The sequence below is a fragment of the Nelumbo nucifera genome, chromosome 1 (assembly GCF_055504915.1).
Source record: "Nelumbo nucifera cultivar China Antique chromosome 1, China Antique-T2T, whole genome shotgun sequence".
In the NCBI taxonomy this organism is placed as follows: domain Eukaryota; kingdom Viridiplantae; phylum Streptophyta; class Magnoliopsida; order Proteales; family Nelumbonaceae; genus Nelumbo; species Nelumbo nucifera.
The window spans coordinates 54,243,872-54,259,785 of record NC_142649.1 but is presented as its reverse complement, the minus strand read 5'-3'; positions in this window follow the sequence as shown (position 1 = coordinate 54,259,785).

The following is a 15,914-nucleotide window of genomic DNA, read 5'->3' as shown; positions in this document are numbered from 1 at the left end:
TTTTTGAGGAATTAAACCAATTTTTGGTTCAGGTAGGTTTATGAACTGAGTTGTTCCAGCCCGTTCCAAGTTGGGATTGGCAATGAATTTAGACCCGCAAGTTCATCCACAGATCCAATATACCAGGCCCAAACTATTTTATTTTTCGGGTTGGGCTCGGGCTTTTTTGTAAATACCCAACTCGAGCCCAAGCCCCAACCCACTTAATCGAGCTTGGGTTGGTGATAGTAGATAATCTACGTATATATATATTCTGTAGAGCAAGATTTTGTCAAGAATATCAACAATGACTATCATGGTCCAAGTGGAAGAACTATATCATTAATAATTGAGTCTAAAATTTTTTGAACACTAAGTTTCATCCATGGGATGAAAGAGTTTTAAAACAAAGTAGAGAATTTCTGAGTACAATGAACAAAGAAAACCAATTTTGTTCCAACATTTACTTTAGGATTTTATTGGGTATGTTGCGACTTTAGAGATGCTGGTGCTGGTGGAGGTTAAATTGCGGTGGTCATGGGTTACCCAATTACGATTACCTAGGATTACACCTGTGAATGAGTTGGGTAGCCCAATAGTCCGTCTTGGCCTGACCCGTTATAAATTGGGATTTGACTTGCATTTAGCACCATTAGGTCGTACGAGGACCCAATGTACCAGAACCGACTATATTTGTCCTTTGGGCTCAGGATTTTTCATAAATGCCCAGCTCGATCCAGAGTCCACTTAACCGAGCTTAGGTAGGTGACTGTATAATAACTTTGCAGATATAAATTATGTTGAGCCGGATTTTGTCAAGAATATCAATAATGGCTATTAAGGTCCATGGGAAAGAACTGAAGCATCTATTGTTTAATATATAATATTCCAGATGCTGAGTTTCGTTGAAGGGTGGAAAGGATTTTAAAAAATACTAGAGAAATTCTGAGTACAATGAACATAGAAAAAAGCCCGAGCTCAAGCCAACAAATATAGCCGATTCTGGTACATTATTTGCACGTACGAGTTAATGGGGGGTGTAAATGCAAGTCAAATTCTAACTTAGAATGGGTTACGCCAAGATGACTTGTCAGGCTACCAAACCCATTAATAGGTGTAATCACAGGTAATTGGAACCGGGTAACCCACAACCACCACAATTTAACCTCCATCAACACAGGTAATCCTCTACTATGTTTTAGAATTCTAACTTAAATGCTAGAACAAAATTGGTTTTCTATGTTCCTTGTACTCGGAAATCCTCTATGATTTTTTAAAATTCTTTCTACCCATGGATGAAACTCAGCATTCGAAAAATTTTAGACTCAACTATTAATGATATAGTTCTTCCACTTGGACCATGATAGCCATTTTTGATATTCTTGGCAAAACCCTGCTCAACAGAACAGGTTGGGCCAAGATGGCTTGTCGGCTACCCAACCCATTAAACGGGGTAATCCCAGGTAATCAGAAATAGTTAACCTACGACCACTACAATTTAACCTCCACCAGCACTAGCATCTCTAAAGTCGCAATATACCCAATAAAATCCTTAAGTAAATGGTTAAAAAAAATTGTTTTTCTCTATTCATTGTACTCAAAAATCCTCTACTATATTTTAAAATTCATTCTACCCATGGATGAAACTCAGCATTCAAAAAATTTTAGACTAACTATTAATGATACACTTCTTCCACTTGGACCATGATAGCCATTGTTGATATTCTTGACAAAATCCTGTTTAACAGAATCTATATATACGTAGATGTTCTAGCATCACCAACCCAACCTCGGTTAAGTAGGTTAGGGCTTGATCTCGGCTGGGCATTTATAAAAAAACCTATGCCTAACCCAAAAAAAATAGTTCGGGCCTGGTATATTGGATCCATGTACGAATTTGCAAGTCTAAACTCATGGCCAATTCCAACATGGAATGGGCCGGGACAACTCAATTCATCAACCTACCTAACCCAAAAACCGATTTAGTTCCTTAGAAACGGAATTGGATAAGCCACGACCAACAAAATTTATCCCCCACCAATAGTAGAATCTTTAGAATTCACAACATACCCAATAAAATTCTGAAGTAAACCTTAGGACGAAACTGCTTTTCTATGTTCATTGTACTCATAATTTCTCCAATATGTTTTAAAATCCTTTCCACCCTAGGACGAAACTCAGCATCTGAAATATTATTGATTAAACAATAGATACTCTAGTTCTTTCCCAAGGACCATGATAGCCATTGTTAATATTCATGACAAAATCCTGCTCAACAGAATGTATATCTACAATGATGTTATATAGTTACCATCCTAAGCTCGATTAAGTGGGCTTGGGATCGGGTTGGGCATTTATGAAAAATCCCAATCCTGATTTAACAAATGTAATTAGTTTTGGTACATTGGTTCCTTGTACGAGCTAATGGGGCTAAATGCAAGTCCAATCCAAACTTAGAACGGGTTGGGCAAAGACAGCCTGTCAGGCTACCCAACAAATTTACACTTGTAATCCCAGGTAATTGAAATCGGGTAACCCATGACCACCACAATTTAACCTCCACCAGCACCAGCATCTCTAAAGTCGCAACATACCCAATAAATTCTAAAGTAAATGTTGGAACAAAATTGGTTTCCTCTGTTCGTTGTATACTCGGACCATGATAGGCATTGTTGATATTCTTAACAAAATCCCACTCAACAAAATCTATATATACACAAATGTTCTACCATCACCAATCCAAGCTCAGTTAAGTGGGTTCGGCTCGGTCTCGGGCTAGGCATTTACGAGAAAGCCTGAGCCCAACCCGAAAAAAATAGTTTGGCTAGGTGTATTAGATTCATGGACGAACTTGTGGGTCAAAACTCATGACCATACCCAACTTGGAACATGTCAGGACAACTCAATTCATTGACATACCTAACCCCAAAAACTAGTTTAATTCCTAGCAAATGGAACTGAGTAAGCCACGACCACGGAAATTTATCCCCCACCAATACCCGATATAATTTTGAAGTAAATGCTGGGACAAAATTGGTTTTTTAGGTTCATTATACTTATTCTCCATTATGTTTTAAAATTCTTTCCACCCTAGAACGAAACTCAGCATCTGAAATATTATAGATTAAACAATAAATATTTCAGTTCTTTCCCATGGACCATGATAGCCATTGTTAATATTCATGACAAAATCATGCACAACAGAATTTATATCTACAAAGATGTTATACTCTCACCAACCCAAGCTCGGTGAGGTGGGCTAGGGATTGGGCTGGGCAATTATGAAAAAGCCCGAGCCCGAGTTGGCAAATATAGTCGGTTCAGATACATTTGGTCCTCGTACGAGCTAATGGGGCTAAATGCAAGTCCAATCCTGACTTAGATTGGGTTGGGCCAAGACGGCCTGTCAGTCTACACAACCCATTAACAGGTGTAATCCCAAGTAATCAGTACCAGGTAACCCACAACCACTACAATTTCACCTCCACTACCACTAGCATCTCTAAAGTCGCAACAAACCCAACAAAATCCTGAAGTAAATGGTGGAACAAAATTGGTTTTCTTTGTTCATTGTTTTCACAAATCCCCTACTATGATTTAAAATTCTTTTTAACATGAATGAAACTTAGCGTTCGAAAAATTTTAGACTCAACTATTAATGATATAGTTCTTCAACTTGGACCATGATAGCCATTGTTGATATTCTTGACAAAATCCTATTCAACAGAATTTATATATTCGCAAATGTTCCATTGTCACCAACCCAAGCTCGATTAAGTGAATTGGGGCTCGGGTTTGAGTTGGGTATTTACGAAAATGCCCAAGCCCAACCCGAAAAAACAATAATCCAGACCCGATATATTGGAGCCATGGATGAACTTGCGGGTCTAAACTCATGATCAATTCCATCTTGGAACTAGCTAGGCCAACTCAGTTCATCAACCAATGAAATTTATCCCCCACCAATATTAGCATCTCTAGAAGTCGCTACATACCCAATAAAATCCTTAAGTAAATGCTAGGACAAAATTGGTTTTGTATGTTCGTTGTCCTTAGAAATTCTCAAGTATGTTTTAAAATCATTTCCACCCAAGAATGAAACTCATAATACGAAATATTATAGAATAAACAATAGATACTTCAATTATTTCCTAAGGACCATGGTAACCCTTGTTGATATTCTACAAATATGGTATACTGTCACCAACCTAAGCTTGATGAAGAGGGTTGGGCATTTATGAAAAAGCCAAAGCCTAATTGAATGTTGCTCGTACGACCTAATGGGGCAAAATGCATGCCCAATCCTAACATTGAATGGGCTGGCCCAAGATGACTTGTTAGAATATCGAGCCCATAAACAGGTGTAATTCCAAGTAATCGAAACCGGGTAAGCCACGACTGCTACAATTTGAACTCCACCAGCACATGCATTTCTAAAGTTGGAACATACCCAATAAAATCCTTATGTAATTGTAAGTCCAATCCCGACTTAGAATTGGCCAAGCCAAGATGGCCTGTCGGGCTACCCAACCCATTAATAGTTGTAATCCTAGGTAATCGGAACCGGGTATCCTACGACCACTGCAATTTAACATCCAGTAGCATCAGCATCTCTAAAGTCACAACATACCCGATAGAATCTTAAAGTAAATGCTGGAACAAAATTGGTTTTCTCTGTTCGTTGTAATCGGAAATCCTTTACTATGTTTTAAAATTCTTTCTACCCATGGATGAAACTCAACGTTCAAAAAATTTTAGACTCAACTATTAATGATACAATTCTTCCACTTGGAACATGATAGCCATTGTTGATATTCTTAACAAAATCCTGCTCAGTAGAATCTATATATACACAAATGTTTTACCACCACCAACCCAAGCTCAACTAAGTGGGCTGGGGCTAGGGCTCAAGTTGGGCATTTATGAAAAAGCCTGAGCCCAACCCGAGAAAAAAAATAGTTTGGGCCCGGTATAGTGGCTCCGTGGACGAACTTGCGAGTCTTAACTCATGACCAATCCCAACTTGGAACGGGCAGACAACTCAGTTCATCGACTTATCAGACCCAAAAATTGGTTTAATTCCTTGAAAATGGAACCGGGTAAACCACGGCCAACGAAATTTATCCCCCACCAATAGTAGAATCTCTAGAATTCACAACATACACAATAAAATTTTGAAGTAAATCTTGGGACATAATTGCTTTTCTATGTTCATTGTACTCAGAATTTCTCCAGTATGTTTTAAAATACTTTCCACTCTAGAACGAAACTCAACATCTGAAATATTATTGATTAAACAATATATACTTTAGTTCTTTCCCAAGGACCTCGATAGCCATTGTTGATATTCTTTACAAAATCCTGCTCAACAGAATATATATCTACAAAAGTGTTATACAGTTACCAACCTAACCTCGATTAAGTGGGCTCGAGATCGGGTTGGGCATTTATGAAAAAGCCCGAGCCCTAGTTGACAAATATAGTTGGTTCTAGTACACTGGTTCCTTGTACGAGGTAATGGGGCTAAATGCAAGTCCAATCCAAACTTAGAACAGGCCAGGCCAAGACGGCCTATCGGGCTACCCAACCCATTAACAGGTGTAATCCAAGGTAATCGGAACCAGGTAACCCACGACCACCACAATTTAACCTCCTCCAACACCAGCATTTCTAAAGTCGCAACATACCCAATAAAATTCTAAAGTAAATGCTAGAACAAAATTGTTTTTCTCCGTTTGTTGTACTCAGAAATCCTCTACTATGTTTTAAAATTCTTTTTACCCAAGGATGAAACTCAGTTTTCGAAAAATTTTAGACTCAACTATTAAGGATATAGTTCTTCCACTTGGACTATAATAGCCTTTGTTGATATTCTTGACAAAATCCGTTGATGTTCTACCATTACCAACCCAAGCTTGATTAAGTACGTTGGGCTCGAGCTGGGCATTTACGAAAAAGTCGAGCCCAACCTGAAAAAAATAATTTGGGCCAGGTATATTGGATCCTGGGATGAACTTGCAGGTCCAAACTCATGACCAATCCCGAGTTGGAACTGGCTAGGCCAACACAGTTCATCTACCAACCTAACCCAACAACTGGTATAATTCCTGGGAAACGGAACCGGGTAAGCCACAACCAACGAAATTTATTTCCCACCAACAGTAGCATCTCTAGAATTCACAACATACACAACAAAATCCTTAAGTAAATGCTGGGACAAAATTGGTTTTCTATGTTCATTGTCCTCAGAAATTCTCCAATATGTTTTAAAATCATTTGCACCCAAGAATGAAACTCACCATCCCAAATGTTATAGAATATTCAATAGATACTTAAGTTCTTTCCCAAGAACTACGATAGTCATTGTTGATATTCATGACAAAATCCTCCTCAACAGAATTTATATCTATAAAGATGTTATACTATCACCAACACAGGCTCGGGTTGGGCATTTATAAAAAAGCTCGAGCCCGAGCCAACAAATATAGTTGGTTCTGGTACATTAGTTGCTCATATGACCTAATGGGGTTAAATGCAAGTCCAATCCTGACATAGAATGAGTCAGGCGAAGATGATCCGTCGGGTTACGAAGCCCATTAATAGGTGTAATTCTAGGTAATTGGAACTGGGAAACCCACAACCACTACAATTTAACATCCACCAGCACCAACATCTCTAAAGTCGTAACATACCCAATAAAATTCTGAAGTAAATGCTAGGAGGAAATTTCTTTTCTATGTTTATTGTACTCAGAATTTCTCCAGTATGTTTTAAAATCCTTTCCACCCTAGAATGAAACTCAACATCCAAAATATTATAGATTAAACAATACACAATTTATTTTTTTCCCAAGGACCTTGTTAGCAATTGTTGATAATCTTGACGAAATCCTGCTTAAGAGAATTTATATCTACAAAGATGTTAGACAGTTACCAACCTAAGCTCGGTTAAGTGGGCTCAAGATCAAGCTAGGCATTAAGGAAAAAGCTCGAGCCTGTGCCAACAAATATAGTCGGTTTTGGTACATTGGTTCCTTGTATGCTAATGAGGCTAAATGCAAGTCCAATCCCAACTTAGAACAGGCCGGGCCAAGATGGCCAGTTGGGCTACCCAACCCATTAACAGTTATAATCCCAGGTAATCGAAATTGGGTAACCCACGTCCACCGCAATTTAACCTCCACCAGCACCAACATATCTAAAGTCGCATCATACCCAATAGAATCTTGAAGTAAATGCTGGGACAAAATTGATTTTCTCTGTTCGTTGTAATCAGAAGTCCTCTACTATGTTTTAAAATTCTTTCTACCCATTGGTAAAACTCAACGTTCGAAAAATTAGACAACTATTAATGATATAGTTCTTTCACTTGGACCATGATTGCCATTGTTGATATTCTTGACAAAATCCTGCTTAATAGAATTTATATATATGCAGATGTTTTACCGTCACACCCAAGTTCAATTAAGTGGGTTGGTCTAGGGCTCAGGTTGGGCATTTACAAAAAAGCTCGAACCCAACCTGAAAAAATTAGTTTAGGCCCGGTATATTGGATTCATGGACGAACTTGCGGGTCTAAACTCATGACCAATCCCAACTTGGAATGGTCTGGAACAACTCAGTTCGTCGACCTACCAGACCCAAAAACTAGTTTAATTCCTTGGAAACAGAATCGGCTAAGCCACAACCAACTAAATTTAACCCCCACCAATCTCTAGAATTTGCAACATACCCAATAAAATTCTGAAGTAAATCTTGGGACGAAACTGCTTTTCTATGTTCATTGTACTCATAATTTCTCTAGTATGTTTTAAAATCCTTTCCACCCTAGAACGAAACTCAACATCTGAAATATTATTGATTAAACAATAGATACTTCAGTTCTTTCCCAAGGACCTTGATAGCCATTATTTATATTCTTGACATAATCCTGCTCAGCAGAATATATATCTACAAAGATGTTATACAGTTACCAACCTAAGCTCGATTAAGTAGGCTCAGGATCTGGTTGGGCATTTATGAAAAAGCCTGAGCCCGAGCTGACAAATATAGTTGGTTTTGGTACATTAGTTCCTTGTACGAGCTAATGGGGATAAATGCAAGTCCAATCCAGACTTAGAACGGGTTGGGCCAAGACGGCCTGTCAGGCTACCCAAGAAATTTACACTTGTAATCCCAGGTAATCAAAACTGGGAAACCCATGACCACCGCAATTTAACCTCCACCAGCACCAACATCTCTAAGGTCGCAACATACCCAATAAAATCCTAAAGTAATTGCTAGAACCAAATTGGTTTGCTCTTTCGTTGTACTTAGAAATCCTCTCCTATGTTTTAAAATTCTTTTTACCCATTGATGAAACTCAGTGTTCAAAAAATTTTAGACTCAACTATTAATGATATAGTTCTTCCACCTGGACCATGATAGCCATTATTGATATTCTTGACAAAATCCTGCTCAATAGAATCTATATATACACTGATGTTCTACCGTTACCAATCCAAGCTCGATTAAGTGGGTTGGGGTAGGGGCTCTAGCTAGGCATTTACAAAAAAGGTCGAGCCCAAACTGAGAAAAATAGTTTGGGCCCGGTATATTGGATCCGTGGACAAACTTGCTGGTCTAAACTCATGACCAATCCCAACTTAGTTGATCGACCAACCTGATCCAAAAACTGGTATAATTCCTGGGAAACGAAACGGGGTAAGCCATGACCAATGAAATTTATCCCCCACCAACAGTAGCATCTCTAGAAGTCATAACATGCCCAATAAAATTCTGAAGTAATCTAGGGACAAAATTGCTTTTCTATGTTCCTTGTACTCAGAATTTCTCCAGTTTGTTTTAAAATCCTTTCCACCCTAGAACGAAACGCAGCACTTGAAATATTATTGATTAAACAATAGATACTTCAGTTCTTTCCCAGGAACCTTCATAGCCATTGTTCATATTCTTGACAAAATCTTGCTTAACAGAATATATATCTACAAAGATGATATACATTACTAACCTAAGCTCGATTAAGTGGCTCAAGATTGGGCTAGGCATTTATGAGAAAGCCCATGCCCGAGCTGACAAATATAATTAGTTTTGGTACATGGTTCCTTGTACGAGCTAGTGGGGCTAAATGCAAGTCCAATCCAAACTTAGAACGGGTTAGGCCAAGACGGCCTGTCGGGCTACCCAACCCATTTACAGGTGTAATCCCAGGTAATCGGAACCGGTTAACCCACGACCACCGCAATTTAACCTCCACCAACATCAACATCTCTAAAGTTGCAACATACCCAGTAAAATCCTGAAGTAAATGCTGGAACAAAATTAGTTTTCTCTGTTCATTGTACTCGGAAATCCTCTACTATGTTTTAAAATTCTTTTTACCCATGGATGAAACTCAGTGTTTGAAAATTTTTAGACTCAACTATTAATGATATAGTTCTTCCACTTGGACCATGATAATTATTATTGATATTTTAGACAAAATCCTACTCAACAGAATCTATATATGCGCTGATGTTCTACAGTTACCAACCCAAGCTCGATTCAGTGGACTGGGACTGGGGCTCAGTTTGGGCATATACGAAAAAGCTTGAGCCCAACCTGAAAAAAATGGTTCGGGCCTGATATTTTGTATCTGTGGATGAACTTGCTGGTCTAAACTCATGGCCAATCCCAACTTGGAAAGGGTCGGGCCAACTCAGTTCATCAACCAACCTAACTCAAAAACTGGTATAATTCCTATGAAACGAAACTGGTTAAGCCACAACCAACAAAATTTATCCCCCACCAACACTAGCATCTCTATAAGTTGCAACATACCCAATAAAATCCTTAAGTAAATGCTAGGACAAAATTGGTTTTCTATGTTCATTGTCCTAAAAATTCTCCAGTATGTTTTAAAATCATTTCCATCCTAGAATGAAACTCAACATTTGAAATATTATAGAATAAAGAATAGATACTTCAATTCTTTCCCAAGGACCATTGTAGCCATTGTTGATATTCATGACAAAATCCTACTCAACAGAATTTATATCTACAAAGATGTTATACTATCACGTTCCTAGGCTCGGTGAAGTGGGCTCGGCCTCGAGCTGGGCATTTATGAAAAGCCCGAGCCCGATCCAACAAATATAATTGGTTCTGTTACATTGGTTGCTCATATGACCTAATGGGGCTAAATGCAAGTTTAATCCTGACAAAGAATGGGTTGGGCCAAGACGACTTGTTGGGCTATGAAGCCCATTAACAGGTGTAATCCCAGGTAATCATAACCGAGTAACCCACGACCACCGCAATTTAACCTCCACCAGCACTAGCATCTCTAAAGTCACAACATACCCAATAAAATCCTGAAGTAAATGCTGGAACAAAATTAGTTTTCCCTATTCGTTGTACTCGAAATCCTTTACTATGTTTTAAAATTATTTCTACCCATGGATGAAGCTTAGCGTTCGAAAAATTTTAGACTCAACTATTAATGATATAGATTCTTAATAAAATCCTGCTCAACATAATCTATATATATGCAGATGTTCCACTATGACCAACACAAGCTTGAATAAGTAGGTTGGGGCTCGGGTTTGAGTTGGGAATTTATGAAATAGCTCAAGCCCAACCCGAAAAAAATAGTTTGGGCCCAGTATATTGGAGTCGTGGATGAACTTGCTGGTCTAAACCCATGACCAATCCCAATTTGGAATGGGCCGGTCCAACTCGGTTCATCGACCAACCTAACCCAAAAACGGGTATAATTCCTGGGAAATGGAACCGAGTAAGCTACGACCAACGAAATTTATCCCCCACCAATAGTAGCATCTCTAGAAGTCACAACATACCCAATGAAATCCTTAAGTAAATGTTGGGACCAAATTGGTTTTCTATGTTCATTGTCCTCAGAAATTCTCTAGTATGTTTTAAAATCATTTCCACCCTAGAATGAAAATCAGCATCCAGAATATTATAGAATAAACAATAGATACTTCAGTTCTTTCCCAAGGACCATGATAGCCGTTGTTGATATTCATGACAAAATCCTGCTCAAAAGAATTTATATTTTGAGTCTTGGAGAAATTAAAATTAATTTCATTGCTTCTTGTCACGGTAATGATAGGTGTTCTGTGGCAGTCATCACAAGGAACCGCCTATGCAAGATTTAGGACTTCAAAGGCTACTTTTTAGGCACTTCTGCAATCAACTCTACTGAAGCATGGGCTACATGGAAGTGTATAACTTTTCAGCCAACTTTTGCAATCACTCGATCATCATTGAAGGAGATCCAGACCTAGCCATTTGGTGTCTCAAAGGGTTGTCTTCCCCTCCTTGGAACCTTAGAAATATCATTACAGAATGCTTGCAGATGAAGGACAAGATGGAGAGTTGAGTTAGCTACAGGCATGTGTATAGGGAGGCAAACCAAGCGGCAGAGTGGATTGCAAACAGAGATTTTTCTTCTTCTGATGGGTTAAGTGATGTTTGGGGTGTGCTCCCCCTTCGGCTTGTGTAGCACCTCTTGTTTTTATTAAAAGAAAAATAAAAAGAGCGCTCTTACCTGCTTTCTAGAATTTTTGAGGTATTTTATTTTATTTTATTTCAAAAACATAATTAAAGTGAATATGTAATGATGTATGGGTTCCCAAAACACAAAACACCTTCAGGAGACCAAATGTCTCACCTCTAATCCTTTACATTCTCAAAACGAAACCACTCTTTCACACTTTCATTCCTTTTTTTTTTCACACCCAATCAAGCTCTCACACCTTTAATAGATCAAAGACACTATTGTAGGTTTTAAACGTATCAGTCATTGCAGGTTTCAAGCATGATGTGTACCTCGGAACAATGGATCACACGGTGAACCCACCCTCCATCTGGTTTAAGAAAGAAGACTATTCTTCAAGAGCAGTTTGGCCACTTCAGGAGGAAGAACCACATTCATGTATCTGTAAGCATTGGCGAAGTATTTCTTAGAGTACTAGATCTGGCTCATATATTTTCTTGGTTCAATCCTAATTTAGTCGTTGAAGAAGCTTTGTCTCTATCCCTCAGTTTGCTTGAATTAAGGCTGCATATTATGAAATCATTCGATGTCATCTTTCTCATAAATCATATATTGTTTCCATTTGTTCTTACATTTAGTGTTTTGTTCTAATTACTTTTTCATGTATAGGTTCATCATTGATTACTGCAATGGTTAATCTCCATTAATCGTTTTTTAGTCACCATACCAATGAGCCTTGCAAGGCTACAACTTGTTGGGATTGTGTCTTATTTTACAATCACTGGATTAATTTTAATCTAACGGTTGGTGTGGTCATTTTTTAGGTTAAAGAGTACTCTTGGTGTGAGAGTGGGTTTTTTTTTTTCTCTTGTTTTTGTTTTTCGGGTTGAGAGGAAAGGGAAAACGGGTGTACAAGGGTTAAGTGTTGGTTTGGGATGCAAGTCACAAAGTACTTGTATTATTTCTCAGTTTTCTTTCATAGTGAAGAACAGGTTTTGTCTCTCCCGTGGACGTAGGCGGTAAGGCCGAATCACGTAAATCTTTGTGCTTTTTGTGACACTTGTTTTATTTGTCTTTGCTTTGATTTCATCCATTTTGCTTATATTAGATTTCTCGTAGTTGCTATTTCAAGTACCTTGTGATTTTATACTGTGGGTGGCTATTGTAAGACCCCAATAAATTGGTATCAGAGCTACTAGGTTAGTGTTTTACAAGGTATTTGTAAAATTGTTTGAGAGATAATGGTAGCAAAAGCTACAGGTTCTCAGTTCCAGATTGAGAGGTTTGATGGTAATGACAATTTTACCTTATGAAAAAGAAGGGTAAAGGATGTCCTAATTCAACAAGGCTTGGCTAGAGCGTTGAAGGGAAAGGATGGGAAGCTAGAAGACATGAAGGATGTTGATTGGGAGGACATCGAGTCAAGGTGTGTTAGTATGACTCGATTGTTCTTGGTTGATAACGTTATGGATGAAGATTTTACACTGGAATTGTAGGATAAGCTGGAGAAGCTTTATTTGAGAAAAAGCTTAACTACGAAGCTATATCTGAAGCGGCAATTGTATGGGATAAAGATGGAAGGTGAGAATCTCTTGGAATACCTAAATACACTTAACAGTATCTTGGATCAACTAGGGAAAGTTGATGTCAAGGTAGAGGAAGAAGACAATGTCCTTTTGCTTCTTACCTCACTTCCTGATTCATACGAAAACTTGGTGACAACATTGTTGTACGGGAAAGATACAGTGAAGTTGAAAAAAGTAACTACATCTCTTCTATCCAATAAGGTTAGGAGGAAGCCCAAGTATGAGAGCAGGCAAGACTCTACGTTGGTTACGCTAGGAATTGATTGAAAAGGAAGGTTGTCTAACAGGGGGTTTAAGAGCAACAAGTTTAAATCCAAGGCTAGGGAAAAGGGCAAGATACAATGTTATAGATGCAAGGAATTTGGTCATATGAAGAAATATTGTCTTGTACGAAAAGGAGTGGGGATGAATCCAAAAGAGTGGCAATTGCATTTGATGATGATGGAGACGTTCTCATAATCTCCGAAGGTATGTGCAATTTTTCTTCAAATTAGTGGGTTTTAGATTTTGAATGTTCTAACTTCTATGCATATTTGCTATAGGAAGGAATATTTTGACACGTTCCAAGTGAAGAAGACAAGTGTTGTCTCCTTGGGTGATGGATTTATGTGTAACATCACGGGTGTTGGGACAATGAAAATCAAAATGTTTGATGGAGTGGTTCACACGTTGGGTGGTGTGGTGTATGTCTCAAAAATGTGCAAAAATCTAATATCACTTAGCCAGTTAGACTCCAAGGGATGCATGGTTTTTGTTGCAGGTGGAGCCATGAAAATCACACATTATGGTATGGTCCTAATGAAGGGAGAAAAATGCATGGGTTTTTATCATTTGGTTGGGAGTACAATGGTTCCCAAGACCTCGATGGGATGATGGAAATGGATTGTGCAAGGTAATGTGGCCACACAGAGGGTCTCTTTTGCAAATAGAGTAGAGACAGGTGCTGCAAGTTTCCAAGGTATAGATGATGGTGAGAGTAAGATTCCTATTGGAAGAGAGGAAGGATCGAGGTATCTCTCTAAAGTTAAATAGGATTGTTAGCTTGGGTACAGTTACGTTTTGTTTGAATCAGGTGGAATCATGACCAAATTTTTCATGTTATGTGTAGCTGGTGGTATTTTACAAGGCCAATGAAGGTTAGTAGAAGCACAAATAGCATATCTCTAAGGTGGTTAAAAAATAAACCAAGGTGGAGATTATTGGGATTGTATCTTATTTTACAAACGTTGGATTAATTTTAATCTAACAGTTGGTGTGGTCCCTCTTTAGTTTAAAGAGGTTTTACATATAAAAGCTTTCTTTTATATGTAGGGTTAAGGCTTTTTTGGAGAGAAAGTAAGAGAAAAATACAGAGTGTTCTTAGTGTGAGTGGGTTTTTTTCTCTTATTTTTGTTTTTTGGGTTGAGAGGAAACAAAGAATGGGTGTTTAAGGGTTAAGGGTTGGTTTGGGATGCAAGCCACAAAGTACTTGTATTGTTTCTCAGTTTTCTTTAATAGTGAAGAACGAGTTTTATCTCTCCTGTGGATGTAGGCGGTAAGGCTGAACCACGTAAATCTTTATGTTCTTTGTGGCACTTGTTTTATTTGTCTTTTCTTGGATTTTATCATTTTTGCTTCCATTAGATTTCTCGTGGTTGCTATTTCAAATACCTTGTGATTTTATACTATGGGTGGTTGTTGTGAAGCCTCAACACAACTATTATATTTTCAATGAAAGTACATTTGCTGTACCTCTTGATCTCTTTGATCATCTTTGACTCTCACCGATTAACTGTAAGTTCAGATTCTCAATCTTTACGTTTCTAAATATTCTTGTGTTTCTAATGAGAATCCATTTCTTCTAATTTGTACTTTGTGATTGTAGAAGCTAGCAAGATTGTGAGAAAAACAACCATCCGATGCTCACTTTGTGCATTTTTAATGTTTTCTGTTTTGTCCCATGTTTGGTTTTGTTTAAGTCATGAATTAGGAATTTCCATTTGGTCTTCACTTCTTCTTCTTCTTCTAACATATTGCTTTTAACTCTTCTGCATTTTCTTTTTCATTTCATTTTTTACACAATTTTCGTTCTTTTCATTTTTCAACAATAACAGTGAAGCAATTTGGAACACAAATAATGTGAGGTAAGGATGCAATTCCTACATTTTTTCCTTTATGCGTTAACATGCATGTTGAAACAGTTGTTGGCTTTCTTATTTTCCAACCACAATTGTTGGCTTTCTTATTTTCCAACCATAATAGTAAAACAACCTGCAATTTAACATGTTATTTTCTGATGTGCATCTACTGATTTAAGGCATTTTTTGTTTTCTGAAAACATCACCAATTTTTGTCGTACTTAAGCTTGTTCGCTTTTTAGTAAGTGCATTTACCCATGTTTTTTTATTTCCTATATAAACAAGGTAATGACCATTTTAGCCATAAAATCCATTATTAAAAGGGGCATTTTTGTCCCATTCAAGTGTTGGCAACATTTTCCCCCAAGTGGGAAAGTTATTTACACACCTAGGGGATGATAAGTGATACCCGAGAAAATAAACTTTCCTTTATCCCCACATAAATCTGAAAAAAGAACACGGATTTCTTGGTCAATGGGATTTTGATCAACACAATGGTTATCTCTAGTAGCCACATTTCCTGGTCCAAAAAAAGAACACCCCTTAGCAAGTAAATGATTGATTGCCAATGGCCACATTCAAGTTATCTCCATGGTATAGGTTCATTAATTCAATATGGACTTAGCAAGCTTAAAAAATCTGCTATTTAGATCCGTTTTTCAATTGTATGAGCAAAGAAGATAAAGTTTGTGGGTCTTCCTTGATTTGTTATTGACCAACACAATGGTTAGCC